Consider the following 5,860-nt stretch of genomic DNA (forward strand, 5'->3'; position numbering starts at 1 on the left):
GGTTTTCCCAGTAGTGATGTATGGAAGCGAGAGCTGGACCGTAAAGAAGGCTGATTGCCGAAGAATTGATGCTTTTGAATTATGGTGCTGGAGGAGACTCTTGAGAGTCCCATGGACTGCAAGAAGATCAAACCTATCCATTCTTAAGGAAATCAGCCCTGAGTGCTCACTGGAAGGAAAGATTGTGTAGCTGAGGCTCCAATACTTTGGCCACCTCATGAGACCCTAATGTTGGGAAAGATTGAGGGCACAAGGAGAAGGGGACGACAGAGGATGAGATGGTTGGACAGTGTTCTCGAAGCTACCAGAATGAGTTTGACCAAACTGCGGGAGGCAGTGGAAGACAGGAGTGCCTGGCGTGCTCTGGTCCATGGGGTCACGAAGAGTCGGACACGACTAAATGACTAAACAACAACATATGACTAAATATACTATAAAACTCTAAGAAGTCATTAACAAAAAATCAAAACATCTAAAATGGCACTGACCGATCGCAGGACACTTTCTTCTTGTTTCTTGTTTACTGCCAATCACCTGCTTTGATAAGGCAAGTAGCGCCACTCCTGCCAGCTGAGCCCATGGGCCAAACACTCAAAGACTGCACAATAGAGACTTCACTAGCTGAGGATGATCGAGCCGCTGCTGCTCCTTGACCAAAATAATCACACTGCTGCTACCCTGAAGCCCAAGTGCACATGCCACTGCTGCCACTCTCCACGCCACTGATGATCGCTCCGGCACCACTCTCTGCTGCTTGTGAAGCCGGCAGACCGGGCAGAGCTGGAGCTCAAAACCCTCGCAGCTAATGACTTCACAATTGGTTCAGCTTAAAGTGATTTCAGCTCAGGTGTGATTTTGCTCTGACGAGGCAAGGCGAAACAAGTGTCAATGATCTCAGGCGGGGGGGGGGGCTGGAAGGTGCAGGCATGGTCACGAGGTGAAAAAGGGCAGATAGAACCCAACAAAGGAAAAGCAGGTAGGGCTCCAGGTGAGGGCTGTTTAAATGACCAGGGACCAGACCCAAGGGAAGCCTGCCTGCTCCATCAGTTCTGCTCCCCTGGCCCAGCCCATGTCCGAGCCTGCATCACCATTTGCCTATCCGGGGTGCAGGCCAGGGTTCGACTCTTGATAGGTGGTGAGAGCTTATGCCTCTGCCACCTATTTGGATGGGGCACTGATGTCACAATTCCCTTGTTGAGGCCTTAGTGAAGCCTCTGCTGTCGCGCAATGCTGCCACGCCAAAAGGGTGAGCAGACTTGCTCTACCCAGTTTCACAGTAGAAACTGCTAGAATAGGGATCGAGGCCCTGTGGCATGGGGGTGGTTTGTGTACATGGGTATGTATCTTGGGCATTAGCTGCTGGGGTGCAGCCCCATTCATTTTATCCTGGAAAAATGTTTTCTTTTTATATCCTTAGAAGGAATTTTCAACCATGATTAATGTCTGACTCTTCTCTCTATCATGTGAACTAATTTACTCATTTTCAGAGGGGTTTCTGGTGGGGGGGGGGTAAATGGGATAACAGATGAAAAGCTGCCTTTCTGACCATCAAATATTCTCTAAGTGAATGTGCCTGAGGGTCAGAGATACTGTGGTACCTTGGGTTAAGAACTGAATTTGTTCTGGAGGTCCGTTCTTAACCTGAAACTGTTCTTAACCTGAGGTACCATTCCAGCTGCTGCCGCATGATTTCTGTTCTCATCCTGAAGCAAAGTTCTTAACCCGAGGTACTATTTCTGGGTTAGCGGAGTCTGTAACCTGAAGCGTCTGTAACCCGAGGTACCACTGTACATTGAATAGTTCACCAGAAGGAATGGTTTAAAAATTATACATCGTTGACTTGTAGCTGCAGCCACATCTGAGGGTGTGCCCTGGGGGAGGGGACAGAAACATGCATGCTGCAAATGTCCTGATCATTTCCATCTCGTCTGTGAGAGAAGTAGAAGAATTTGAGAGTCAAGAGTGGCAACGTCAGATTGGGAAGCCAACTCCTGCTCCGCCCTGATGAATCTCTTCTGGATTCTCTGTAAGTTTGGGAAACTGGGAAGGGAATTCACAAACAATGGTTATTAGAAATTTCCAGGGATTGTTAGAAAACACTTAAGCCACTCCAAAAAAAGCTGAAGTAAAAACTGTAGGTTAGGAGAATTCTTAAATCATTGCTCTGCCCTTGTTATTTCATATTAAAACATAGTGTTAACATATTGCATGAATGTCATTACAGGTGCTCTGCTTGCAAATCGCTGGTGTTTGGGTGATGACCAAGATTCAGAGCTTTGCACTTCGACAGGTGAGTTTGAGCCTGTGAAGCCTCTGCAAACCGGTAAGTATGTAAAGAACTGCAGGATTGTGCGTGTGTGTACAACTAATAAACATGTTAAGATGCAATATAAAAGAGCACAAAGAGAAGTGCTAGGAAGGCAAAGCAGTGAGAAAGAAAATACAGTGGTACCTCTAGTTACGAACTTAATTCATTCCAGAGGTCTGTTCTTAATCTGAAACTGTTCTTAACTAGAGGCGTGCTTTCGCTAATGGAGCCTCTTGATACCACTGTGCCACCGGCACATGATTTCTGTTCTCATCCTGGGGCAAAGTTCTCAACTTGAGGTAACTTTTCCAGGTTAGCGGAGTTTGTAACCTGAAGCATTTGTAACTCGAGGTATCACTGTAATGCCGATAAAGCAATCTACGTACTTTCACAGGACTGCTCAGATATTTGTCCTCCATTGCAATTAAGTTTTCACTTGCTCTCTGCATTCACTTATGCCTTTCTTTCTTTCTTTCTTTCTTTCTTTCTTTCTTTCTTTCTTTCTTTCTTTCTTTCTTTCTTTCTTCATGAGAGTTTACAACCCCAAATGTCTAAATAAAAACGGAGGTGGCATTAAAATGCTTTAAATAAATAAAACAGCATGCACTTTCCCCAAAAAGAAATAAATAAAGGCAGTATACAACAAACAATTATGGGGGGAAACAGTGCTTAAAAAGAAATACAGTACGACAAAAATAAAGGTTATAAAGCAATCTAATTCCACATGATTACTCAAATGTTCACGCTCTATTGCAAAAACATTTTCACATACTCTCTGTATTCATTTATGCTCTTTCTTTATTTCTTCCATTCATTTGTTCTGTAGGTGAACTTCCTGCTCCTGATTTATTCTTGAATGCAACTTTGGTTCATGAAGGGGAATTTATCACAGTACTATGTGTGGCTCCATCAGAGGTTGTGCCGACCAGATTTTTTTTCTGTAAAGATGGGGCTCCTGTTTCATTCAAGAAAGCAACATTTCAAAATGCTCAATACCTAGTCTATGTATTGCCAAATAATGCTGGCTACTATTCCTGTGGTTACCAGCAGAAGGATGCAAAGAACGAAGTGAAGACATCTGCTCTCAGTGTTGCTCAGAATCTGATTCTCCAGTCAGGTAAGGTTGTAGAAATGCTCCATCTAGAAAGAGCCCTGCAAAAGAATGTTGCATGGTGGGATAGTTCTGTTCAGAGTTCCAGCTAGCCAGCCATAACATATTCCAGCATAGTTCATTTCATTCTCCATCCATTTGGATTATATTCCCCCACAACAATTAATCAGTATTTCCTAGCCAAAGTGCATGTTCAGTCCTCCCTGGTCTGCTTTTGAGATTCAAACTTACAGTGTTTTTCATCGGTTTACATACAACCTGTGAAAAATATTCATGTGTCCAGTTTATGTGTCTGGCCTTTAGGGATGGGACTTAGATCAGCTCAAGTCCACCCCATTTAATTTCTGCTGGTACTGCATATGTTGCTAAAGAATGCATGAAAAGTTACAGGTGTTGTTCTATCCAACTAAGTTTGGATAGAACTTTGAGTAGGCCCAATGGAATTAATAGATCCTAGTTAGTTGCAACCTGTTATATGCTGATGTGGTTGCTCGAGAGCAAACAGGCAAGACTCCAACCTGCCTTTTCCAGGCTTTATTAACTGTACAAAACTATTTACAGTGCAGAGAGTCATAAGTCCATGTCTGCTCAGTCGCTAGCAAAATCTGGGAGTGGGCAGTCCTTATACCCTCCCCAGCATAACAGTCATGTGACCCCCATCCTTCTCTTCCCCTCTCTGTGCACAAACCTACTGTGCAGAGTTGGCAAAGGGGGACTTGCCTCCCCTCCGCTTTGCTCAGGCTTGGTGTTGGGGCTCTCCCTAGCATCTTCTGATCCCTGCGTCCCTTCCCCACTGGAGATGGGGCTTCCCTCCTCACCAGAGGAAGAACTGCTTCGCAAGATCTTCGGAGGCTCCCTGTAACACAACTGCCGTTCCACCTCTCACCTCTGAGCTGATGGCAATTCCCTGACACAACCATTGATTTCAGTGGGCCTACCTATGATTTAGTTTGAAACAAATCCACTGTTATGATACACCTTTATATATACATTAAATGACACCATTTGTAAACATTCCTCAAAATATGTATTTTTTACAGTACTTTTCAATGCATTTCCTAATAAAATACACGATATGTTAAAATAAATATTTCTGTGGGCACTTGTGGCAAAACAACATTACAAAATCCAGAGAATCAACAAGGAGTTTTCTGATCAACAGGGGAGAGATCAACCATTTCTTACCCTTTGTTGTTCTTGATGGGTTGATGAGCCATGCTTTTCTGATATTGTCCATGTTTTTTCCTGCCCAGGTAATTGTCCTTCCAATGCTAAGTAAGCAGCCTTAGTGAGCAAAAATATTTATCTTATTGTTTGTTTTAGTATGTCATTTTAAATCTTAGCATAGAAACAAAATAATTCAATGTTATACTCAAACACAATCACAAAAAGAAAACTTTTTTATCATTTCCCAACAGAGACCATTAATACCCTGAAACCACATTAATAGAATCTTTTTACTTATTCTCTGTTGTCCATTGTAAAGGCCTTTGGCTATATACAATAAAAATTGATTGATAGATTGATAGATTGATAGTATTTGAGAGAATCAATAGGGGTATTGTACATTCTTCCAACAAGCATCAAACCATAGGGAACTTGTTAATGTCTATTTGTTGATTTATCTCCCTGCCTCTGGTCATATCTGAATAGACACCCAAACCTTTCTGATCTTTTTCTATTGAATGCAGGTCAGACAATATCTCCCTATGTTTGGATTCTCTGCTCCTCATTGGTGCTTCTTCTCCTGGTCTCAGCACCAATCATCACCTATTTCATGGAGAAGTGTAATTGCTCCTTGGCTGGACCTAGAAACTAGGAAATCCCATTGGAAGAAAAAAAATAAATGCCTCCAGACTGTGCTTTGTCTGTCCTCCTTCTCTCATGCATTTATTCACTTACAATAATGTTTCCAGTATTTTACTAAGCCCAGGTCAAGTACTGATTTTGACTTTTAGGGTTCCAATAAATGGCTTGGGTTCATGATGTCTGGTAAGCTTGCCAGAAGTTTTTACTGCAGGTACTGAAAGCAATACAGCAAAGGTTTCTGCATAGTATTAATGGAAATCTTCAGTGTATAGCCTTTTATCTACTGGGATTTATATTATTTTCTGCTTATTTTAACATGCCTATGTTTTAAAATATTATTTGTATTTCTGTCAAATAAATTGTTTAGCTATTGTGTTGCTTTGTATTGTGCCGTATTTCTATAATATGTTATCCACCTGGTGTGTGCTATGTTTACAAAGACCACATTCTATGTAAATGAGTAGAGAAATAGAAAAGCAATTATATGGGGACCCATAGCTGGTAGACCATGGTGGGGAATATTTTGGGGTCCAACCCCATTAGCCAATTTTGATAAATGGACTGGGCAACCCACCGGTCCATCACATGACATAATTTTGTTTAAATCCCTTCAGACGTTATCGAAACATGGG

The 5,860-nt window shown here is 42.2% G+C and overlaps 1 long non-coding RNA gene across 1 annotated transcript; it reads left to right on the top strand.

Annotated features, from left to right (window-relative positions):
• The first annotated feature begins 2,980 nt into the window (after positions 1-2,980).
• LOC144325107 (uncharacterized) lies at positions 2,981-5,599 on the top strand. The gene is made up of 2 exons (XR_013390397.1): positions 2,981-3,425; positions 5,111-5,599. It is a non-coding gene; the product is annotated as an uncharacterized LOC144325107 (long non-coding RNA).
• Positions 5,600-5,860: the final 261 nt, after the last annotated feature.

This window comes from Podarcis muralis, chromosome 13, assembly GCF_964188315.1.
Source record: "Podarcis muralis chromosome 13, rPodMur119.hap1.1, whole genome shotgun sequence".
Lineage (NCBI taxonomy): Eukaryota > Metazoa > Chordata > Lepidosauria > Squamata > Lacertidae > Podarcis > Podarcis muralis.